The sequence below is a fragment of the Microcebus murinus genome, chromosome 10 (genome assembly GCF_040939455.1).
Source record: "Microcebus murinus isolate Inina chromosome 10, M.murinus_Inina_mat1.0, whole genome shotgun sequence".
NCBI classification, from domain to species: Eukaryota; Metazoa; Chordata; class Mammalia; order Primates; family Cheirogaleidae; genus Microcebus; species Microcebus murinus.
In genome coordinates, this window is record NC_134113.1 from 1993383 (window position 1) to 2019351 (window position 25969).

A 25969-nucleotide genomic window follows, 5' to 3' on the forward strand; every position below is an offset into this window, starting at 1 on the left:
AGACGGCGTCTCGCTTTTGCTCAGGCTGGTTTCGAACTCCTAACCTTGAGCAATCTGCCCGCCTCGGCCTCCCAGACATACATTACGTTTTGATTTGTTTTTCTTAACTTCTTGATGAATTTTTCCGATTTTCCCTTGAAAGTGGCTCTCTTATCTCCATGACACCCGTCTCTTTTAACTCTGCCGTGTCCGACATGAACACAGGCACACGCGGCTCCTTTTGCTCCTTGCTCCTGTGCCATAACTGTCTCCATCCTATTACCTTCATCTCACCCGCGTCTTTCCACCGAAAATGTCCCTCTCGTAGACAGCCTGTAGCTGCTTCTCACGTTTGCAATCTAGGTGGACAAACCTTTATTTATTATCGGACTGTTTGATCCATTCACATTTAATGTGATTGCAGGTCAGTCGGGCTCACGTGCCCCGCGCTGCGTGCGGTTGGCCTGCTGCTCGCGTCCCCTGCTCTTCGGCTCTTTGTTCTTCCTTTCCTGTGTTCGTTTGGTTTAGTCAAGTTTTTCCCTTTTTTTTTTAGTATTCCATTCTGTACTCTCAATCTGCTTTGTACCTGTACCTGTTCTGCTTTTCTTTCAGTGCGTGCTCGAGAGAGTGTGCCGCTCACGCTCAGCCCATCGCCGCCCACCTGGACTAAATAGTCGCCTTTGACACGCGGCGCAGGAGCCTTCCGGAACCTTCCCGGCTGCTGCCGACCTCTCGTGTTACACATTCTTCTCCCGTGTGTGCTATCAACATCAACGTTGGTCATTATTTTTGCTTTCCGTGTACGTTTCCTTAAAGAACCTATGTCAAGAAAGAAAACTATTTTCTATCCATGTGGCTACACGTGGACGCCACCCCGTAGTGCCGTTTTCCCCTTGTGTCTGGCGTTGGCCGTGTCTGACGTCTGCCTGTTGCATGTTCCGGCCCCTTCGGGTAGTCGTCTTCCTGATTATCCAGACACTTGTCCACGCAGCTGACCCGGAGCGCATAGCTCCACTGAAGGGAGGATTAGTTCAGTATGAGCTTCTTTACCCTCAGCAGGAGCCAGACGTCATGTAGTCTACCTCTGCTCTCGTATGAACCGCCTTTCAATGTCTGTGTGCATTCGCGTGGGCATTTCAATTGCCAGGTGTACGGACGTTTCTGCTTCTCAATGGCACGTGAGCCTCCTGAACAATTTAGCCACAGCCCTTTTTATAATGGCTTTGTTAAAACGCAACTCACATCACAACAACAAGGACAAACATCGCTGTAAAGTGTACAGTCTGGCGGATTTAGGTGGATTTTTGCAGTGCTGTGTCGCCCACCCACGGTCTACCTTTACAGCATTTTCATCGTTGCAGAGAGAAAGCTCGTACCGGTTGGCAGTCACCGTCGGTCTTTACCTCGAAAGCCAGCCCCTGGCAACCACCCATCTACTTTCCGTCAGTGTAGGTTTGCATGCCCCGGACATTTCACACGAACAGAATCAAACCTTCTGCGACCTGCGTCTGCCACTTAGCACGGTACGATGTGCATTGTAGTTCATTTTTATGACACTCGATGTTACCGCTCCGAGCAGCACTAGCGAACCCACTCGCGTGGCCACCTGCGGTAGCAGCGTCCTGCACACGGTCCAGCCTGTGAGCGTGACAGAGCTGTCACTTCCGTCCGAACCCCGGGTCTGTCTCTGACTTCGTCAGAGTGTAGGTGCAGATCGAGGGGTGCGTTCAGCAGTTCCTCCTTCCTGCCGTGAGGTCGTTATTGTCCGAATCTGAGAGGTGGGTTTTGGGGTTTGTGTTTCATTATGGTACCGTGATTGTTTATAGGGTGGAAACCTTTTTTTTTTTTTTTTTTTTTGACCGAAGTTACTTTAGGGGACTTGACTATGAAAGGAGAAGATTACAAGGACATTAAGAAGTACCCCATTTAATAGTGTTAACATCATTTAAAAATTCCGTTCATGGCCGTACGGCTCCCTGAAGGATGAGAGGAGTGAAGGAATTTATGGGATTAGACACGGTGAATTTATTCTGCGGAATACCGCCGGTCTTCTTCCATCGGGAAAATCAAAGCTAAGGTCATATCGACCCGCTCGGGGCCGGGGTGGGGAGTGCCCTTTATCAAAGTGTGTGTCGCTAAACGGAGATAATTTGGTGCTGATCAACACAATCTGGAAAGGGAAAGGTATCGATTCCTGGAACTGCCAATATTCCCTCCCTAAAAAGGAAGAGGAGTTGAGCTAATTATAAATAACTCCTCAGGCTTCTCAGAGAAGCCACGGAAGGTGGCATCCCCGGACTCTGGTGTGGCCAGGTGTGGGGGAAGTGCCGGGCAGAGACGCCCCGAGGAGACCTGGCGACGGACACCACCGCAGGCGGGACGCCGAGACCGGCTGGTGCTCCCCGGGGCCGACTTCGGAGACCAGCGCTTGGCCCAGGGGTCAGAACGTGGGGAGAGGTAAGCAGGGACCAGGCGTGCAGGGCTGGGCTTGTCCCTCTGAAGTTCCCGGGCAGGCCCTGGGCAAGACCAATGCAGCACAAAGAAGGCTCCTCAGGGTGGCAGGCCCGGCACCACCGGCCCAGCTGGGAAAAACCAAGCAAGCTCCATCTCTCATGGATGTATTAGCTTTCTAGGGCTGCTGAGACCGAGTGCCACAAACTGGGTGGCCGAGAACAACAAAAGCTGATGACCTCACAGTTCCACAGGCGGGAAATCAGGAATCCTGGTACCCACAGGGCCATGCTGGGACCTGCAGGGGGAGGGACCTTCCTGGCCTCCCCTGGTCTCTCAGGGTTTGCCGGGTCCTTAGCCCTGCTTGGCATATCATGTTGCCCCGAACATAAGACAGGGTATTGTATTTACTTTTCCTCAAGAAGACACCCTAGGGCTTATTTTCAGGGCATGTGTTATTTTTTTTAAGTACAGTACAACCATCTACATTTATTCAAATAGAGTTAAGTCGTCTTCTTCTGGAACATCATCATCACTCTCCAAACCCCGAATTCCATCCTGAATTTCTTGCGACTCTATTTCCTTTAGAACCACTGGCCCCAATCTCTCATGTGGAGCCACAGAGCTCTCACAGGGCAGAGGAGAAGGGCTGCTCGTCTTCTTTCCCGCTCCGCGACAACACGCATGGGTTGTGCAGATGCGCTGCGTGGCCACGCCCGTCACTAGGTCTTATTTTGGGGGTGGGGCTTCTATTGCGCACATGCTTAGACATCCTGCCGGGGCTTATTTTATGGGTAGGTCTTATTTTCGGGGAAACACGGTAGGTGCGTCACCCCGATCCCCCGTCTGTGCTCGGCGGTCTTCTCTCTGTGGGCGTCTGTCCTGAGCCCCAGTTCCATCTCTCTGTAACGACAGCGGTCGTGTTGGGTGCGGGTCCACCCTGGTGGCCTCATTTTAACTCGATTTCCCGTATAAAAGGCCTTATTTCCAAATAAGCCGACAGTCCGCAGCAGGACTTCAACACGGCATTCTTGGGAGACAAAGTTGAGAGCGGGTAACAGTAGGGTGTGGTAGGGCATGCAGAGCTTGGCTCCTCTTCAAGCTTAGAGTCATGGCTTATGTCAAAGGACAGAAAGTCCCCTTCATAGGACCTGAGAGGCGTCCATGTCCCGGGACGGGACACCTTCCTGCCCAGGGAGACAGAGAGCCAGCAGTTTGCACTTTCTCCCACCTGGCCATTGCCCCAGGCCTGCTTTGCACCCACATCTACTTATTTATCTAAGTTTCCTTCCCTTCCACTTTCCGTGGCTTTATCTCATTCGTTTTCTAATTTGTTGAGTAGGACATTTCCATCATTAATTTTACCATTTTTTCCTCGTCAAACACAGTCACTGGGAAGGTATAAATTTTATTTCAAGTGCCTCTCTCTCACAGCATCACGCAGGTGTTGATAAGTAGCATTTTCATTAATTTTTGGATTCAGATCTGTTCTCCTTTTCATCCGCTTATCTCCTCTCACCCACAAATCATTTGGAAATGAGTTTTCATCGAGTTACAGTCAGAGAAATGATCTGTGCGATATTGATTTCCTTAGTAGTTTCCAGACTTCTTTGTGACTTGGAAGGCTCTCAAGTTTCGAGATCGTCCCGGTGTTCCTGGGAAAAGGATATTTTATTCAACTGCGGTGGACATACAGTCCTGTGCCGCATGCGTGGCGTTTCAGTCCGTGACAGACTGCACCTGCAGTGGTGGCCCCACAAGATTATAAAACCGTATTTTCACTGTACCTTTTCTATGTGTGGATATGTTTGGGGACACAAATATTCACCATTGCGTGACAATTGCCTGCAGCATTCAGTGCAGTAGGGTGCGACACGGGTGTGTAGCCCGGGAGCAGTAGGCTAGACCACGTAGCCCAGGTGTGTAGCAGACTATGCCATCCAGGTTGGTGTAAGGGGCTCTATCGTGTTTGCACACCAACATATTTGCCTAGTGATGCACTTCTCAGAATGTGTCCCCATTATTAAGCAATACCTGTGTGAAGTTCTGTTTGTAATGTGTTTGTCTGTCCAGGCATATGCATCCTGCTCTTCAAATCTTCCATGTCAGGCTTGGCAAGCTTTTCCTGTGAAGGGTCAGATAATACATTAATTTTTGTACTGCAGGCCACACGGGCTCTGTTTCAACAGCTCTACTCTCCTGTGGTAGCTTGACAGCAGCCACAGGCAGTAAAGGAATAGACAAGCCAGTGCGCCTGTGTTTCCAATAAAACTTTATTTGCAAAACCAGGCAGGAGCTGGTATCCATTCCCCATCCATATGAGTTTTCAGTCAACTCGAGCCATCAAGTTACTTAGTGTGCATTAAAACCTACCATAATGGGGTGTGTGTGTATGTGTGTGCATACACACGTGTTCCAGAATTTTCTTATAACTTCATATAGATCTGCTCTATTTCCAGAATATATTAGTAAGTGCATACTTATTCACTATTACTGTTTTAGTCTCATGACCATTCTTAACTAGCCCTCTGTATTCCTAATAATGCTTTTGCCTTAGGCTTTGTCTTATGCCATATCAGTGTATTTGCACTAGTGCATTCTGAGCTTTATTTACCTACTTTTGGCCTCATATGAATGACCTCCGTCCCTACCCTGCCAACTTTTTCCTGTCACTGTGTCCCAGGTGACTTTCAGATGCTTGTCAACAGCATAAGTGTATGCATGCCTATTTTGGGGTGTTTTTCCTTTATTTTGTTTTGAATGAAGTTAGACTATTGAAATATCAGATTCACTTTTATTTTTCTATTGTATGCTTTCTGTTTGGCATTTTTTTGTTGTTTATTTGTTTTCTTTTTTCTTCTTTTTTTTAATTGTATGGTCTTATTTTCCTACTTTCTGTTTATGATTTGAAAGTAGTACACTTTTTATTTTTTAGTAGTTATCCTTAATTTCCTGTCTTTTTTATGCTTGACAAAATCTAGCATCAGGTGGCATCTCTCCCTCCTACCGCAAGCAGGTGAATGTCAGACGACGGACGTCACCTCCACCCCCTCCTGTCTGAGTGACGTTGGTGCTAAGTACCTTTGTCACACTCGGTGTGTTTGTGTTCACTACGATTTACAAGGTCCCTGAGACCGACTCAGCTAAGGACCCCCGTCTTTAATAACCCATTTTGAAAAGCTGATGGAGCACCTCCTGCCGTAGGGCGGTGTGACCACGTCACTGGTGGCTTCCACTGCTCTGGGGTCAGCGCTCTCCTTCCGAGGTCTTTGGGGGAGATACCGGCTCTTGCAGTCTGACACTTCACCTTCCTCATCCTCTGCGGGGCATGCGCCATAGAGGCCACGTGTCCAGGATTCATTTGGTGGCCGTGGCCAGAGACTCTCCGGTCCTTGCAATGGGGGTGCAGTGGGCAGGGTGGACACCGTGGACCTCGCTCCCCAGGCAGGGCCCTTCTAGGCCCAGGCGTCCTCCTCCCGGGTGGACAGTGCAGTGGACTGAGTGTTTGCGTCCCTGAGATTGAGATGCTGAAATTGCACCCCCTAAGGTGACAGTGTTAGGAGAGGGGCCGTGCGAGCGGCCACCCAGGCACCGGATCTCAGGCCTCTGGCCTCCAGAACGTCGTTACCATGAGAAACGAGTTCCTGTTGTTTATGAGACACCAGGGCTTGGTGCTTTGTCAGAGCAGCCCAGATGCACAAGGACAAGGGACGGCGGCTGTGCTCAGACCACGGCGTGGCAGCTGGGCCATGAGACTGTCACCAGGCAAGCAGGAGGCTCTCGAAGAGCCCAAGTCCTGACCCTCGTGAACGTGGGGCTCCCGTGCCCCCGTTCACCGCAGGGGGAGGCCCACCTGCCTGTGTTGAAGTCTATTTTGCATTTGGCCACTTGACAGGGTTGGGACTTCCTCCTGCTGCCCCGTGGGGTGTCTGTCACTCACTGCTGGTGGGCAAGGCCACACCAGCCAGAGGACAGTCACCGGGCTGTCCCCAAGCCCGGGGTAAGCCAGACTCTGCTCCCCATTTTTCTCCCCCGAGGCAGCAGTATCACCTGCAGAACTCCAGCCGATGGTCTCTCCAGCTCCTCCCAGGGACCCGGTGGGTCACCCCAGGGGGACTCTCATCCCCTCCCCATTCTGGGGTCACCCACTGGAGCACCGGGAAGCACAGCCGTGGGTCCCCTGCAGCCAGACACCCACGTGCTGGCTGGGCAAGCTGACGGGTTGACAGGGTCCCCTTGGGTCTGGGTGGTGGGAGCAGCCGGCTGTGAGGACAGACAAACACCGAGGTTCCACGCCAGCTGTGTGTCACCTTTGTCAAGTGCCTCAACTCCTCAGGCCTCTGGTGACTCATCTAGGTGATGGGACTTATCGAGCCAGCCCTAGAAGGTGTTTGTTGTTAAACAGAGGCGACTTCCCCCAGCAGGAGCAGGTGGCTCTGGAAGCTCCGCCCCCTTCCACCTGTCCCCGCAGGTGCAACTGGGAAGCAAATGGGAAGCGAATGCCCTGCCCAGGTTGCTCCCTGCAGTCCTGACCAGCGGGTGGTGACGTGCGGGTCCCTGGGGCTCCACCCACACTCTTCTGGAGCCTTCCTTTGCCTCTGAGTTTGCCCAGAGGCACCGCAGAAATGAGCCCTCAGGAGCGGGTGGGGCGAGGAGGGCCTGTTTGCTTGCGGGCCGGGCAGCCTGCATGCAGCTCCCTCAGAAATGAGATGTGAAGGCGGCTGTGATCTGACATTCTCCATCTGAACCCCGCGGCAGAGCCGTCCAGCCCGGCGCTTTGATGCCGGGGATGAAACGCTGCGGAGATGCAAATCAAGGAAGGTGCGTGAGCTTCAACAGGGCACGTGTTTTCGTTGGCACGCTCAGCCTCCAGGGTTACGGGGGGCTCCAGCAGCCGGGGAGCCTGGGCAGTGGGGAATGTTCTTCCTGCAGGTGCCTTCCCACCCCGCCACTCTCCATCTCTCTCCTCTGTGGGGTCAGGGAAGGGCCATCTCTGCCCCGGCTGGGCGTCCTCCCGCACCTCCCCCTGCACCCGGCTATAATGACCTCCTCCGTTTCTGCCCCACCCCACTGCCAGCGAAACTCCCCTTCCCGCCACAGCTCCGCCAGGCGTCCAGAGCAGACATGCTACGGACCCCCTAGCTGAGGCCATGCGGCACTTTGAGAAGCTGGCCCTGCTTCTTCCCTGTCCCCACCTGCATCCAGGCCACCTGCCACTCACTTTGCGATGCCCCCTGCCAGGGGCAGAACAGACCCCACCCAGGACTCAGCCGTGTGACCTGCTTTGCTCAGTGGGATTGTCACAGCCGAGATCTTAGAGAGCGTTTCCAGGTGCTACCCTCCTGCTCTGCCCCCCCCCCCCCGTCTGTGGGATGAGAAGCAGCCCCTGGGCCGGGCTGTGGCCCGGGGGAGGGAGCACAGCCACCCAGAAAGCCACGCCAAGGCCAGCCGACCCCTGACTTGCGGGGCGTCACCTTTGCGCGTTGTGCTCCACTGCCGGGTTTGGGGACGGGGACTCTGTTCTGAGACTTAAACGAGCCGTCCGCACGGCAGGTGTCAGACCTGACGTGGCATTTCTCCGGTTCCAAGTGCTGTCTGTTTCACTTTCTCCCCTTGACGCGGGGAAATGCGGCCTTGTTTAAACGTCAGATCCCTGACGTTGGGGAGGACAGGGGGCCGGGGGAGGGGTGCGGCGCGTGGCAGCCGTAACACCTGCCCCCTCCGGCTCTTCCGGGTGATCTGCACCTGGCTCCTTTTTCCCTGGGGGTGTCCGAGTTCAAGAGGCAGGAGAGGGCGGGTCAGGGAGGAGCGCACACCGGGGAATGAGGCCACGGGGCCACGTGGAGCTTAGCAGCGGGTGTGGGGCAGTGACAGGGAGCACGCGGTGTGATCGGAAACCACCTTGGGGGCGCCCTTGCGACACGTCCCGTGGCGGAGCACACCCCCAGCGACCGCGTGTGCATGCACCAGCAGCGTGGTGACCCGCCCGGCATGCAGAGAGATCTCCACAGCCGCAGAGGTCTGCAGCCACTCGGGTCCCGCTGGCCGCAGAGTGGACGAGCACGCTGGGACACGGTCGCACGGCGGAAGGCCCCGCCACCGTGAAGATGCACAGCCCTCGGCCACGTGCAGATGCGGCAACGCGAGCCTCCCTCTCGAAGTCGGCCAGACCGTCACAGCGCACGCCGAGCGGTCACCCTGCACAACCGCCAAGGACAGAAAAAACGCAGAATCAGAAGTCGGGGAGCGGATGGACCCCCCTGTGCGGACGGAGGCTGGAAGGCACCGAGAGTCTACTGCAAAGGCGGGGGGTGCACGGTCATTTGGCCTGGACGTTGCTCCTGTTGGGGTGGGGGTGGGGGCTCTGGTTGAGACACCCCCCCCTGCAGGGATGTGCTGTCACGATAAGTGTCCCTTCTGTGCATGCGTCATGCCCCAACTTGAAGTGAAGGGAAGAAGGGCCAGGTTTGCAGCGGGAGAGCCGGGGTTCAAAACCCACCACCGCCGCCCCCCGCCTTCTCTCCCTGCAACCCGAGCCAGCACGTTTCTCCGTCTGAAGAGCCGGACCGCCGCCGCGGAGGCTCACCTGAAGGGTTGAACGGCGCGGTTCCCATGCAGCCGTCCGCGGGAGGCGCGCAGTGCCTGCTGGCCAGCGTGGGTTACGTTTGCTGCTGCTGCTGTTTGCGGAATCGCTTCTAGCAGGCACACCCTCCGGTCCAGCAGCATGGTGTGGACACAGGATGGTGAAAACCTGGAGCCGTCCTAGATCCGAGGTCACCCGGCCGGCGTCACTGTGGACCGCCAGCCCCTGCTGCTGTCAGGAGGGCACCAGAGCCCAGCCCCGGGAGGCCGGCGTGACTCAGTTGGACACCTCCCCCGGCAACCACCTCGCTGGGCCTCCCCGTCCTGACGATGGCTGGTGACTGAGCGGGGCCCTGGGAGAACCGTGACGAGGGGATTTTCCAAGCCGTAAAACGTCTCTTTCTTGTGTTGCTTAGTCCAAGAGGAGGCCGAGCCTGGCCCCGCGAGGAAGGCGTCTTTACGGGCTGAGTTACACGGCGCGGACGCGCACGGGGGCCGTGCCGCAGTTCCGGGACGCGTCCGGGTGTCCTCCGAGGCAGGGCTCGCCCGCGACTGAGCGCGGACGCCGGGCGGACGGGGCCCTCGGGGAGACACGCAGCCCTCGGGCTCCCCGGGGCCTCGGGGGCCGGGCCATAAATTAGCCGTAAAGACCAAAGCGAGTGCTCGACGTTTAATTTAATCTCGTGTTTATCTGCCTTTGCGGCGCGGCACGGCGCTTTCTCACGGCCGTGGCCGTTTCTGCTGTCACATTTCAGCTGCAGGGGTGAAATGTGGGCGGCTGTGGCCAGGACGCCCCAGGGCAGACGGAGAGCCAGCGGCTGTGGCGGCTCTCAGGGACGCCCCGGCCACAGGAGCAGTGACGGCCCAGCTGTCTGGACAGAGTCACTCTCTGTCCCTTCGTCCTGACAGCCAACCCCCAGGTTGCCCTGCAATGGCGAGCCTCCGTTGTGTCCCCCGTGCCGCCCCTCATGGCTCAGCGGAGATTACTGATTACACCTGATTATCTGTCCAGACCCTGCTCCACCCTGCCTGGCCCTGCTGGTTGGAGGTGTCCCTCCTTCCTGTTCCGTGTGTGCACGACTATTTTCACAGCCGTCTTCCAGGTGGAGAGCGGGGGACCTGCTCACCTGACTCTGTCTCTGACACTCAGCCCCGCTCTCCGGCGGATGGATAAATGCGGCAAGTTTTGTTTTCCTTCCGTTAATTTTGCCTTTCCTGGGAGGTTCTTAGGAAACGACTGCACACTTCCACTGGCACCCTGCCCCCACCGAGTGAAGGAGAGTGTGGACCAGGGACCCACGGGCAGCTTTGACACTCTCCCCATTCGCAGCACCTCGCGTCCTTGCAGGCGACGGGCAGGAGTCGGGCTGCGCCTCGATGCTTGGAGCCTCCGGCCGTTGGAACCACGACTGGCCCGCGGCGTGCCTGGAATTGCTGCAGAACGGAAAAGTCGGTGGGTGAGCAGCTACGTGAAAGAGCTCATTTTACAGCTGGGGTTCTTGGAGGAAGGGCGAGGGTTGGCAAAGCAAAGCAAATGGAACTGCATTTGCTCAGCCGCAGAAGGACGTGCTTTGGTCAAATGTCAAGAGAAATGACGGCGAGACGGGCGGCAGACACGGAGTCCCGGGTAAAGCAGCGCAGACGACGCGCTCGGGCGGTTCCGGAGTAGAGCACTAAGTAAGGAGTCATTGAAAACAAAGCCAGAGACAAACACGGATTAGCATCTCAGAACATGCTGTCACATGCAGCTGCAGCTGTCACGCTACTCGCTGAAGAGGGAAAGATTCGCGCAAAGTGGCAAGGAGCCTGTAATTCCCAGGGTTCATCCTGGTCAGAAACTCAAGCCGGTGTGGAGAAGCCTCTAGCCTTAGGCAGGACAGTGTGGTGGACTTGAACTTGACACCCAGGGTCCCCAGATCTGGTTTCCAGCAGGATCTTATACGTCAGGGGTTCCCAAGTAACCGTCAGCAGCTGCAGGGCTGGAATCTTTGGGGAGAGCTCCGTGGGCACCCAGGGCTCAGCCCAGACTCCGGGTCAGGTCTGCGATCAGACCAGACCCTCCTGCACCAAACTCTGCCTTCCCTGCTCCATCCTTGCTTCTTTCCTCTGTCTGTCTGTCCATCTAGTAATGTCACCTATCCATGCCTGTCACCTGTCTCTATAAAATATCCACCCACCGTGTATCGGTTTATACGTGTGTCCATCTTTTCGCTGCATTTTAAAGGAACAATGATTTTTATTACTTATAAAACTGGCGCAGGCTTATTGCTATCAGAGAGGGGAGAGACTCAGAACTGACAAAAGAAAAAGTAAGGATTCCGCAATCCTCAGAACCCAGAAATAACTGTAGCTAATATTTGGAGAAGGTTATCCTAGACTTACCTCCACGGATACATACAAATTGAAGGATGCCTCGACAGACTGGCAGATAGATGTGGAAGCCACATAAAGTGGGCTCATAAGATGAAAATGGGCTGCAGCCTATCTAGTTTTTAATAAAAGAATTCAACGTGGCTTTACTTGGAGAAGCAATTCGGAGTAGGGCCAGAAGGATTTGGGCTGAGACTCATGTGCTCAGACCCAGATGTTGCTGTTAGTAGCCCTAGATGAGAAAATTAAGCTAACCAAGCCTCAGTTTCCCACTCTGCAAAGTGGGGATAATAGTAGCGGTGCATCCCTCATAGTCGCAGGGAGTAAAATAATTAACACACATGGGAAGCTTTGAACACTGCCAAGCATATGATGAGCAGTATACTCGCTAGATACCAACTAAAGGGAGGGAAGTTAATGAAATTAATGAGTTTCAAATAAAGATTTCTTCCTAAGGGTTACTAGTTTCAAAAATGCGTCCATGTTTAGTATAAGATGATTATGAAATGCATGAAGATGTTGGCGTACTGTGTACTTTAGGGCAACTCTATGGAGATACGATTGGATACCGCAAACTCACTCACTGTCAGCCTGAGATTCAGTGGTTTTGTGCACCCACAAAGCAGGGCAGCCATCGCGTCAGTATAATGCTAGAATATTCTCACGGCCTCACAAAGAAACCCCCCCCACCCACTACCTCTACATTTCCTCCAACCCACAGCCCTTGGCGAGCACGAGCCTACCTTCCGTCTCTATGGATTTGCTTGTCTCGGACATTTCACCTGAGTAGAAACGATTAAACGCGTGGTCCTCCGTGCCGGGCTCCTTTTGCTCAGCATGGCATGTTCAAGCTTCACGCGTGCGGCCTGTGTCGGTTTCATTCCTTGCTGTGTCCAAGTAATATTTCATCTTGTGAATGCACCACAGTTTGTTTGTCCACTCACCGGTCGTCACACATTTGGGTCATTTCCACTTCCTGGTTATCGTGAGTAACGCTGCTGTGAACATTTGTGTGCACGTTTTTGTGTGGACATGTGTTGTTGCTGCTCTGGGAAGGGAAGTGCTGAATCACATAAAGCCGTTTTTACATTTTGAGGAACAGAGGAACTTTTTTTTTTTTGCAGCAGTGGCACCATTTTGCATTCTGACCTGCAGAGAGTTCCAATTTCTCCACGTTCTTCACTTGTTATTTTTTGTCCCTTTTGATAGGTCCCACTGTGGTTTTTGATTTGCATTTCCCTACTGTCTAACTATGTTGAGCATCTTTCCTCGTGTTTACCGATCATTTTAACATCTTCTTTGGAGAATGACCATTCGAGTTATTTGCCCATTTTTAAATAGACGTATCTTTTTTTTATTATTGAGTTGTGAAAGTTCTTTATATAGTCTGGGTTAAAAGTCTCTTCTCAGACACATGATTTGCAAATATTTTGTCTTATTTCCTGGATCCTTTCACTTGCTTTATGGCATCACTTCAAGCATAAACGTTTTAATTTTGATAAAGTCCAATTTATCTATTTTTTTTTGGTTGCTTGTGATTTTGGCGTCATAGCCAATAAACTACTGCCTAAGTCTACATCACAAAGACCTATCCCTAAGTCATCTTCTAAGAATTTTACAGTTTTAGGTCTTACATTTATATCTATCTATGATCCATTTCAGTTAATTTTTGTACGCGGTATGAATTTGGAATTCAGCTTCCTTCTTTGGCATATCCATTTGGCCCAGAAAGACTTGTTGAAAGACTATTCTTTCCCTGTTGAATTGTCTTGGCACCCTTGTTGAAAAAAAATCATCATGTATTTTTACATATTCGTTGGAAATGTACATAGCAGTAAGTAAATGACTGTCCGTGAAGAATTATCACAATTACACTTTGCCCTATTTCTACTTTGCTGCGAGTTGTATTTTGTTTGTATTGATGCTATGCTTCCTGCTTGGAATCTACCCAGCCCACAGCTCCTACAGTTATTTAAATTTAGTTTAATATTTAATAAAGATTAAACTAAATTTAATCTTTCGGCGTCCATCCTCAGTTCTTGGACATTGGCATCTTCATTTGTGTTTATTTAGGTTTGCCTATTTGTGGCACGGAATTTTTTCTCCCTAGAAGGACTTTTGGGTACTATGGTCTCCGGATTTTCGTGGATTAGAATGTCCATCTCTTATCTTTATACTGGAAGGACAATTTGCCTTCCTTCCTTCTCATAGACATTGCCCTGCTGTGTTTGGGTGTTTTTCTCTTCGTTGTTGCTGTGAGGAACCTGAGACAACCTCAATGCCATGCCCCGCCCACCTTGTAGATCTTCCACGATTTTCCTGAATATTCGCACCTTCTTCAGAGCATGAACAGTGTCAAATTTTTTCCTAGTATTTCTCTCTTGAACTATGACAGTTGTTTGATTTCAGATTCAAGTATTCCGTTCCTCCAGGAAAGCTTCCTTTTGTTGTGTGTGTGTGTGTGTGTGTGTGTGTGTGTGTGTGTGTGTAGGTTTAGTTCTTCAAAAATACCAATTAAATATTGTTATTTCCTTTGTCTTTGTCCAGATTGCATAACTCCCAACCAAGTGCAGTCAGTTCCCACCCTCTACCCCCGATTTCACTGCTTCTAATACGGCTTTTATTTCTGGAAGGTTTTCATTTGTTGTCTTCCGTTTTCTCGTCGTCTCATCATCTCTCTTTTACATAGTTTTACTCTATTTCAGGAATTGTTTCAGAGGTAGATGAGGTTACCCCTGATGTCTTTGTGACATGGGTCATGATGCGATATAGTGTCTCCCCGTGGAGCTGGCTTAGCCCAGGACAGAGAGGTGCAACCCGGACGCCCAAACGTCCTCCTCCTCCGGCCCGGCGTAACTGCGCTAGCGGATCTTGGTTGCCGGGACGCGAGCTGATGAGGACCGCGGTCTCCTTTTGTCCGTGTTCCCTTTCAGATTAAGGGCAGTGTGGTCGCTGGACCGCTGTGCTCGGAGAATCTACACGGGCCGCCCCTCCCCTCCCCCACCTGCGGCCCAGCCTTCCCGACTTGACCTCCTCGTGCCCTCGTCAGTCCCGGTGGTCTCCTGCGCGCTCCTCTGCCCCCACGGCTCCCTCTGCCCAGAATCGCCCCCCCCCCCAGTCCCCACACAAGCTCGGGCTCGCACTCAGGTAGAAACGCGGACACACCTTCTCCCTAAGTTTTCGGGAAGTCCTGGTCCTGCTGCTCCAGGGCAGCACACCTGTGCCTCCGGTCCAGCCCTGCTTTATTGGAGTCCTTGCAGCCCTGCGGCCTAGACCGAGACCTGTCCGGGAGAGCTTGTTCCTGCGGATTCCTGGGCATTCACCCTACCTGCGCCTCGCAGGTGCCCTTGCGGGCAGGTGTGGCCAGGTGACTGCACCCTACCTGGCGGATCGTGAGTGGAGGTGGCACAGGCACGGTCAGGCCTGGCCCAGGGGCCACCTGCATGTGCCCCTGATTGACCTTCTCTTCCTGTCGCAAGGGCAGGGCACCTTGGATTTGCACATGGCAGTGGAAGAGGCAGAGCCACCATCTGCCTGGGTCCCTGGAGGGCCGCGTGGAGGAGAGCCCACTTGCTTCCCTGGACACCTGAGAAGGAAACAGTTCTCTTGTTTTTGTAAAACATTACATTTTTGAGAGTCTATTTTTTTTTATCTCTTCCTAGCACACCCTAATATTATAGGGTTGGTATATTGAAGGGTGGTGCTGCAGCATCAAAAATCTAAAACATGCAGCCTTATACCTCGGCCCCAGGTAGCAAGCGGGGGAAGCGCACGGCGCCCAGGCTCTGGACCGCGGCGGGCCGGGCTGCAGCCTCGAGTGCCGGCAGCGTCTCGGGAAGAGCCAGAGTGCCAGTGTGCGTTGTTTGCGCCTTGTCACACCCAGGCTGCGCACGAAAGAGACAAGCTCAGGACCTAATTAAATAGTCTGCGAATAAAATCCAAGGGGGTTAGAGAGAATTCGAGAATTTGGGTTGGAAAAGTACTTCTGGATCCCAAACAGCAGGAAACAAGACAGAAAAGGCATTGAGCTTCAAATTCCCATTAAGGCTTCTCAATTAGACAAAGGAAGTTAACCAGGCAGCAAAGAATGGATTAAGGGAACTATTTACCAAACCCTCTATTTCTCCCCCTCCAGTAGCCTCCCAGGAAGCTGCCATTAAATGACAGACAGAGAGAGAGAGAGGTGTGGAAACAGAAATCAGGAAATAATGGAGATTTACAAACTACGTCCAGGAAAAAAATAACCACACTTGGTGCTGTTCCTGGCACGTGGAAATGGTTTTTCTCAGTTCCACTAAAGCCCACGAAGTTTCACTGCTGAAGCAGCCGCACACCTGGGCCACGGGGGCTCCTGCCACGTGAGTGTTACTGTGGTGTCTGACCACCAATTGCAGCAGTAGGAGGTGGCAGGTGGCTGTGCAGTCCCCGGGGGTCACGCGTGTGCTGGCCCAGCTCAGTGTGGCCACACACGTGGTGGGGGCAACAGGGCACCTTGCAGAGGGCAGGGCACGGGGGACAGGAAACTCCCAGAGAGCACCAGACGGCCGACTCCCCACCTTGGGCAGGGAGCTTGGCCCAACCTTCCTGGCCGACACTTGTCACGAAGGCCAGCACCTGCTTGCACGGGTGTCCTTGCCCGTCCCGTCGTTTTATGTCGCGTGACTGTGGGGCGGGGACAGGGAGGCAGATCACGTTTCCTTTTACCTTCTAGGTCACCGGACCTGAAGGAGAGGACCGGGGCATCTTCTAGAACTCTGGAGGCCAGAGCTGGCTGGGGCGTCGGCTGTCCCCCTTGGCGGGGTGAGCGAGTGTGTTCTGTATGTGACAGATGAGAGTGACAAGTGGGTATTCGGTGACCAGGAAGCCAAACCAGGGCAGTGAGGTTCACCAGGGTCCATTTGCGCCTTTTCCTGGGCGCACAGCGTCCTGCATTTCTGGACCCCATGGCAGGGAGGAGCCGCCGTGTGCCTGGGTCCCGGCCACTGGAATAGCCCTGCCCGGACACCCCCCACGTGTGCTCGCCTGCCTCCCTCCCTCCCCCTTCCCAGCCAGGGAAGGGGGGGTCTCGAGCTGTGTTTGCGGAGCAGCCTGCAGCCAGGATCCCTCACGGAGTGGCCCCATGGGGTGTACACGGGCCCAGAACTGTTCGAGATTGTGGAGCCTTATGTTTTCATCTCTCAGCCGCTGATATTCGGAGGGGTCTGTTGCAGCCGCGGCTCGGCCTGCCCTGATCAGCATGGGTCCCAGTGGGCTGCGACGTTCTTGAAGGATTTGCCTCTGTCTCCTCTTGGAACAGTTGTCAACGGGTTTTCCTCCTGAGCGTGTCTAATTTTAACTCCGACGGCCCTTCTTGTCCTTCCGCTGCTGGCCGTGGGCGAAGCAGAGTCTGATGCTCCACTTTTTCCTCCCCCACCGTAAGTTCTTGAGACGAGAGACGCGTGTGCCCGTCCTGAACGCCAGGGCCACGGACAAGCAAGAGAAGGGTTTTAAAACCAAGGAAAGGTATGGGGAGTCCCACAGGCTTAGAGCTGGAAAAGCCTCAGTCCTCGTGTGTATTATGAACTGAGAGTTTGGAAGACGGGCCACACAGGTGAGGTGCCACAGTCGAGCCACAGCGCCGGCCACTGGGGTGGGTCTCTGGGGGAGATCTCTGAGAAGCCAGGAGAGGCGAGGTGACCATGGAAACCCCGTCGGGGGCTCTGACACAGAAGGGACTCTCCCTGTGTTCGGGGTGCAGGTGCGCAGGGAGGAGCCTTACCAAGGAGACTACCTGTCAAAGGGCCCGGGCAGCGGCCACGTGTGATTTACGGCCAGACGTGTCCAGGCAGAGAGGACCCGTCTCCTGCAGGACCAGCCGGGGTGGAGGAAACGTGGGACAGTGAAAGCCCGCTGTGGCGTGGGAGGGGCGCTGTCGGTACGTACACATGCAGGCTGTCGGCCAAGAGCGCGGTCGCCCCCGCCAGCCACATGGAGGGAGGAGAAGTGATCACCCAGCATCAGGGATCTGACTCACAACTCACTGAAGGCCAGTGGACAGAGGAAGGAAACTGGAGATCTGGTAGCCCTGCCCACCCTTCAAATGACAGCATCAGCAAGTCCCTCTCATTCGTAACGGGTACCAGCAAGAGATGGAGGGAGGAGGGGCCACAATTAATGAGAAATACTAATTATTAGGTTGAGGATACCCTATGTTGGCCTAGATTAAGAGTTCTATTTCAGGCTGGGGGCGGTGGCTCACGCCTGTCATTCTAGCACTCTGGGAAGCCGAGGCGGGAGGATCACTTGAGCTTAGGAGTTTGAGACCAGCCTGAGCAAGAACAAGACCTTGTCTCTACCAAAAATAGAAAAATTAGCCGGGCATGGTGGCGCATGCCTGTAGTCCCAGCTACTCAGGAGGCTGAGGCAGGAGGATGGCTTGAGCCAGGAGTTTGAGGTTGCTGTGAGCTAGGCTGACGCCATGGCACTCACTCCAGCCTGGGCAACAGAGTGAGACTCTGTCTCAAAAAAAAAAAAAAAAGCCTTCTATTTCAGCATGGTGGAGTGAAGAAAGACAAGGAAGGCTGGGGTTTGGCTCCTCTACGTTTCGGTGGATGAAAACGCCGCCCGCTACAGGCAGCCCAGCGCCCAGGTACGGCCTCAGGCCACTGGGACATTCAGCCTGTGTTTGACAAACAAATGAATGGGATAAACACTCACACGTTATTCGTCCCTCTCTCCCACTAGCCTATACTGACAAATTAAAGCGTCAGACTATTCTCTCTGCAAACGCCACCCGCTCATCCAGAGAGGCGCTGGCGCGGGAGCCGCGGCGCCACCGGGAGTGAAAACGCATCTGGGGAACACGCCCACCTGCACCCGACCCTGCCGTGGTCACTGAAATTCACTCACCAGACTTGTCGTGTAACCTGAGCATGACGTGAACTGATTAGAGAGGCGTCCGGATTCCACTGGACAGGCTCTTTGAACTGCCGCATTCGGGCGACCGGGGGAGACCCGGGGTCCCGGACATGAAAGGCCGGTGCCGCAGACGCAAAGTGGCTTTGGTGGCACACGGCTGCAAAGGGAGCTCCCCGGGGGCGGTGCCGGGCGCCGCGCTGCCTTCCCTCCTCGCGGTCAGACACGGACGGCTCGGGTGGCACCCCTCGGCCCAGGCACGCCTTGACGCCTGCAAAGGTGGCACTTCAAAGTCAGCTGGTCAAAAACATCCGATTCGAGGGGTGTCTCCCAACGTCCCTTCATTCGATATAGTTTTGGCGAATTGGATCGATCAAGAAGATGAGACTCACGACTTGGGCCTACTCAGCTCTGCCATGCAGCAAAATCGACCTTCCGGTGGATCCACTGCCACCGCCTGTCCTAGTACGCCTGGATTTGGCCATAGCCTGGACGGTCAGGTGCGTTTGGGTTTATGCTTCAACTCTGGAAAGAAAATGCTTTAGCTTTGGGATGTCTCAGCATTCCACGTGAGCCGCCCAAAAGACACGGCCGTATTTCCTGATTCCCCTTAACGTCATTCCCATCTGTGTCAGTGTCTTTCGCAGACGGGGCCGAAGCTCTGCAGTCAGCGTGTCTGTGTGCACACCCTCCGTGACATCGCAACGGTGCAAGTTGAAACAGATTGTGGCAGCTCCGGTTTCAAGTAAAATCGAGTAGGCTTCCTCCACCCTGTCTCTGCCCTGAAGGAAGCTCAGGAAGCCTGGGAAGAGCATGTGGAACAGGCATCTGACAATCCATAAAAGTAGATGGTAGCAGGCAGATTGGGAGGAAAAAAAAAATCCGTATTCAAAGTACCACCTTCAGCAGTGAGCTCCCAGCCCCGGACTCCGACTCAGTCCAGCGTGGACCCAGAAGTGCCGCTGAGTGCAGCGAGAACCCAGAGAACTCTCTGGTTTGGGCTTAAGAAATAAGCAAGGTGCTATTAAAACTCAGTGCTCATTTTTTTTTTCCTTTTTCCCTTTGCTCTGTTCTCTCCTGCACAGCCCCCAGGCAGCCTGCCGGGGTAGTACAGCAGTCACAGCGGGAGCCCGAAGGAACCAAAACTACAAACGTGGTGTGGAGACAGGCACCCTCCTCTCCTGCCAGAGGAGCTGGGTCTCAAGAGGGCAGGGAAAACACTTCAGTTTTCTTTCTCTCTAGATCTCCTCCTTCCGGTTGGCTTAATACCTGGGTGCAGTTGCAGGGATGTGTGGCAGAGAGGGACGCCGGCATAGGGACAAAAAAGGAATCCAGGAAGTACAAGGAGCTAGTGGAGAGGAGGAGGCTCGGGAAAGTGGCCGCTTAGGGCTGTGTGTGAACCCCCGGGCTCACCCTTGGGACGCGCCTGTACGTATCTGAGCTTAAGCAGTATAAATAAATAGTGGGGATTGAACTACGAAATAGTCCACGTTCCAAATGTCAGACTTGCCACTGCATATTGCACACATGAAATATGAATAGATTGGCTAGCTTTGCAAAAGTTTTGAAAACTAAGCTGGTTTTTGAGCCACAACCACAAAAACCTTGCTGGAACTGCAGGTCTGAGTTCAGCTGGGCTGATTGCTTACAAAAACAAAAAATATCAACATTTTTCATAGGATTTAAGCAAGACTCAGGATATAATACTGGAGCATGCAAAATATACAAGATATAGCCCCAAATTACTCAGTATGCAAAGAACCAAGAAACTAACAATTTGCATGGGAATAAACAACAGGTGGTGACACCGATTTGAAGCAAATGTTGGAAATTTCTAACAAGGACAGTGTAAAACAGCTGTTATCAATATGCTCCAACAAGTAAAGGTAAACATTCTCTAGAGACAACATTGGCAAAGAATTAGAAGATAGAAACAAGAACTAGATAATAATTTTAGAACTTAAAAATATAACCAAAGTTAAATACCCATCAAATTGACTCAATAGTAGAGTGGAGATAACTGAGAGAAGAATAATAGAAATTATCCAATGTGAAAAGGAGAGAGAAAGCAAAAGATTAGGAAAAAAACAAAAACTGCAACAAAACACATTATAATAAAAATGCCACAATGTAAGAATTAGAATATTGATAGCATTCAAAGAAAATGCATGTATTATTTATGGGGTAACAACAATTTGATCAACTGTATATTTCTCACACAAAAAATTATGGATTCCAGGGGAAGGGAAACAACATTGTTAAAGTGTTGAAAGAAAAGCACTATTTCCCCAAAACTTTAAATACTATGAAAATATCTTTTAAAACTCAGGTGAAATAAAGGTATCATCAGATTAAGGAAAATTGAGAATTCATTTCTATCACATCAGCTCTAAAAAAAATTTATTAAAAAAATTTTAGACAGAAGGAAAATAATGCCAGAAGAAACTTTGGAAAATCAGGATTGGAAAATTAGCAATGGAAATGGCAAATAATTGGGAATATACAATAGGCTATTCTCCTACTGAGTTCTTTAACTATGTTTGACATTTGAAAGAAAAATTGTACCATTTCCTGATAGGGATCTCAATTTATGTACATGTAATAAGATGAAAACAACATAAAGGATGAGAGAAGAAAGGGACCTATGTACTAGTAAGGTTTCCATATTCCATTTTACGTGGCTATTTTAATATCAGATAAATTAGATCTGACGACAAAGAAAATTAGCAGAGATAGAGAGGAGCATAACCTGATAAAATATCAACCCACCAAGAAGATATAAATAACATCACAAATGTGAATGCACCTAACAACAGTGCTTGCAAATGCATGAAAAAAAAAAGCTGACGGAACTAGAAATGAGAAACAGGCAAATTCGCACATGCGGTTGGAGACTTCATGATGCTTCTTTCAGTAGTGGGTGGTACCAGCAAACAGACATCAAGTCAGTATCAAGGAGAATGGAAAACGCCATCAACTAACTGAATCTAACTGACATTTATGGAATACTGCACCACCACCACCACCAGAATAAACATGCTTTTCAAAGGCACCTGGTGCAAAATAACCCATTTCCTGGATCACAAAAATTAATATGTAATATAATGAAAATCTCACAAGGTATGCTCCATAATAATGGAATTAGAATAGAAAAGTAGTAAGAGAGCCACCAAACATGTAGAAAGTAACGGATATACTGTTAAATAAACCATGAGTCACAAAGGAAGACTCACAGGAAATTGAAAAATGTTGTGAACAGAAGGAAAATGAAAATGCAACATATCAAAATTTGTGGGAAGCAGCCAAAGCTTAGAGGGAAATTTAGCGTTTAAAGTGTATATTAGAAAAGAAGAAAGATCTAAAATCAATCTAAGTTTTCACCTTATTTTAAAAATAAAGTTAGCCATTTTACTACCCTTAAAAGTAACACACACAAGTCATTTTAAAATTATTACTACTATTCTTTGGTTGAAAAGATTTTTTTCTGTAGGAATTCCTCCAAAGACATTTGCATGGATTCTGCATACACACGATTCCGTGGATTTTATGGTTTGGTTTTCTAGACTTGACTGCATTCATATAATCCTCTGAAAAATAAAGAGAGAACAGTACTTATACCAAGTCAACACTTTTTTGAACTGCATAGAAGGATTCTGGATGATTTTAAGAGTCACCCATTGATTAAATAACACATAGGTATACTTCTGACTCTCAGTAATTCAGAAGCCACAAATTACCATAACTGAGTAAAAACAAAAACCAAAAAAGTAAGTTCAAAGTGAGTATAAAATAGAAAGAAAGAAAATAATGAAGGTGAGTAGAAATTAATAAACTTGAAAGCAATAGATGAAATCAATGAAGCTGATTTTTTTATTCAAAAAGAACAAGAAAATTGGTAAACCCCACAGCAAGACAGAAAAAGAAAATAAGAAAGAAGACATGAATTATCAGTATCAGAAATGAAACAGGTGATAGCAGTACAGACCCCACAGAAATGAAAAGTCTGATAAGAGAACACCACACACAGCTTTGCACACGTGACAACTCTATAAAATGCATCCCTCTCTTGAAAGCCAAAAAGTACCGACACACCCGACATGAAATTGATAACCCAAATCATACCATAACTACTAACGTGATCGAATTCCCAATTTAAATTCTTTTAGCAAATAAATCTCCAGATGAAATACTTTCAGTGGTAAATTCTCTGAAACATTTAAAAGGGAAACAGCACAACCTTTCTGCAGAACAGAGAAGGAAACACTTCCTGGCAGGTTACATGAGGTTCAGCATTCCCACGATGCCCAAGAGAGACAAAGACGGCAGAAAACAGATAGCAGCAACAAAAATGCAGCAAATTCCTCATGAATAAAAATTATGGACACCGAAATTTTCAGAATATTAGCTAAGTAACCTCGGTGAAACATATACATAAAATATGAATACAAGTGCCTTGTTATATATATATATATTATATATAATTTATATATAAATAATATATATGCTATATATATAATATATATATATATATTATATATATGAAATACACAACCGCCAAGTGGGGTTTATTCTGGGACTGCTGAGGTATTCGATACCTGAAAACCAGTCAAGGTATTGCAGCATATTATTAGTCTAACAAAGAAAAAAATTATTAGATTACATCCTTGGAGCAAAACGGCACTTGGCATAATTTAACATGGAAACCCCTAGCAACCCCTCCCCATGCACCCATTCCAGTTTTTGTGGGGCCCGGCGGAGCGTTCATCTTCACTCCTCGTACCTGTGGGACCAGGTGGGGGTCGCAGTGCCCCCGCAGGGATAGACAGTGTCAGACAGCCCAAGCCCCCGCCCCACATCAGTGACAACCAGTAGGTGGGGCGGTTTGGGGTTCACGAGCACTTTGCTTTCCCCCTACCCTGCATCAGCCAGGCCCAGTGTGGAGCTGAGCTCCTGTCCCCACTAACCCCCCAGAAACAGTGCAAGTGGGCCCCCAGCACACTCGTGACGGCAGGGGTGTCCACGTGGACCCAGAGAGGCAGAGGTGACGAGTTGCCGGTGGGGTGGAGGCAGCAGCCGATGTCACTGCACCCACCTGCAACGAGGCAAGAGACAGGGCCCCACCTGAGCTGGGACGGGTGACCCAGGGCCCAGCAGGAAGCTGCCCACCACACGTCCACCTGCCACTGCGCCGGCCGCCAACAGAGAGACCTCCTGCTAAGAAAGATACATTCAGGATTCTAGTCCTTTCTTGAGCGTGTGGTTTGCAAATATTTCCTCCCAGGCTTTAGCTTGTCTTTTTATCCTCATAACAGTTGTATTCATGGGCCAAACGTTTTTAATTTCGATGAGGTGTGTAATTTGTCGTTTTCCTTTTCAGGGCTTATGCTTTTGAGATCCAATCTAAGAAGCTCTCTGCCTAGCCCTGGATCCCAGAGGTTTTTTTTTTTCTCAAACGTTTTTCTGAAAGTTGCATGATGTTAGGTTCCACAGTGAAGCCAGCCACGCGGGGCGGACGTGCCGTGACCTCCCAACCCCCAGGCAGGGCACAGGCTGCCGCAGCCTCCCAGCATCTGGGGCGACGCTTCTCGCCTGTGCTTGCCGTGGGCCACGCGTGGAGGTTCACGCCAGTGGCCTCCGGTGTTGAAACAGAGCGCTGAGGTCAGAGCCCTGCGAAGTCTCCAAACCCGGGTCACCTCTCCAAGGTGCTGAACGGGGCAGAAGCCAATGAACAGAGAGGCCAGCACAGGAGGAGGGTCCAGGGCCGGGGCCGGGGCCGGGGCAGGTGGGCTGCAGAGCTGGGAGCAGAGTGAGCCTGCAGAAGGCCTCACGGAGGGCTTGCACAGGGGCCGGGGCGAGGGCTCTGACGGCTTTTTGCTCCCGGCTGCATGTGTTTATAGGGCCTAAAATAGCCCTGCCAGCGAGACAGGCGTCTGCAGACTGCACGGCGGAAAGCAGGGCTTCCAGCCCACAAGCCCGGGCCTTTCCGACTCCACACCTTCATGTCCCCTCCTGCCGCCTCTCTCGAGAGCCCTGGGTGGCCGTTTGGGAGTGCCCGCGGTCCCGGGGCCGTGCCCGGCAGCCTTGCGGGGCTCATCGCCTCAGCAGAGACGTGTGCGGCGATATTTCAGCCGCCGTTTCCTGGCGAGGATCTGGTCCGGGGCCGGGGGGCCCCGTCGGACTTGCCTGTGCTGCTTCCCCAGACCCTCCCCACGGTTCCAGCAGGGGCCCGGGGCAAGGGTTTCGCCAGGCACGTCTACGCGGTCCTTATCTTGAGAGCCGCCACTTCCATCAGATTCGAAGCAGGGAGACGGTCGCCAGGTGGAGGAAGGGACGTCTGGACAGACGCACCTGCGCTGTCGAGGTTAAACGACGGAGACGGCACCCGACTCGGCAGCAAGGCAAGACGTGGCGAGATTCCAGCGCGATGACTCTGGTCGATGAAGCGGAAACTCAGAAGCTTGGCTTCTGAAGCTTCCCGGGTGCCTCTTCTTCCGAGGGGAGGCTTTGATGTCCGCACACGCGCCGGCCGCCCGGCTCCCTTTGAAATGGCAACTCCGATCAGCGCTCGGCATTAACCCAGCCCTGCGATTACCGATGCCGCACAACGTCTCCCAAATAATTAGTCCGGGAGCCGCGGCTGTGAGATGTAACCGGAGTTCCGTGAGGCTTTTAATTTTCAGAGTTATAAATAATGCTAAATGCCCAGGAGTTTCAATTAAAAGATGTTTACTCGTGTAAAATGGGGAACGTGACGGGGGGCGCCGGCTCCTTGTTAGCGAGGACTCGGAAGAGGGGAGAAGTCGGGGGGACCAGCGGCTAGGCGCCGTGCGTGGGAGGCGCGGGGCTCCCCTCTCTGGAAATCTTCAAAGCCGCGAGGAGGCTTCAGACACGATCCGAGCCGGAAACTGGGGCAAGCTCTCCGGCAGCTAAATCCATCCCAGCGGCGGCTGCCTCGCCTGCCTTCCGAAACTGTAAAGGACCTTAGCCTGGTTCCGCCACCCCCGGCCCCACCCCGCCCCTGCCCCAAACCCAGGTGTTAGCACTTACCTGGATGGGGCGGGTGGTTCAAACTCCGGCTGTTCTCTGTGCCTTGCAAGCTGCCTCACCCCGTCTTTTCCTAACCTGAACCCCGTCCCTCTCTCCCCAGGGTTGGGTCAGCCCCTTTTGGACTGAGCGTGTCGTGGACTCAGGATCACCCCCACCTGTCCCCGACTGTCTGAGCAGGGCAGGTGGCAGGAACTGTGCCTCCTAAACTTGCCAGAAGTTTCTAGGGGTTCAGTGTGGGAATATCCCCTCCAGGAAGATGGACAGACTGTTGCATCCCGTCCCTTGGGCCACTGAGGACGGGGGCCGCATCTTAGGTGCGGAGCAAACCGGGCGCCCTGGCGTGCTGCTCCGCCCAGTACCGAGTTGCCTAAAGGCTGCCGGTGCTGAGCGTTCACTCTGGACAGACGCAGGTCTGCCTCTCTCGCTCCTGTCCGGACCACCCCCTGCAGGCGTGGCCCACCGCCGAGGCCTTGCACACAAAATCACGCCTGCAGCCGTGGCCTGGCTCCGTGGCGGCAAACACAGCAACCCGAGAGCTCAGAGCAGCTGGCGTTTGCTCCTTCACGGTCTGGGGGTTCCGCGTGGGACGTCCAGGTGTCGGCAGGGCCAGGCTTTTTCTGCAAACCGCGGGGGAGGGAGCCCTCCC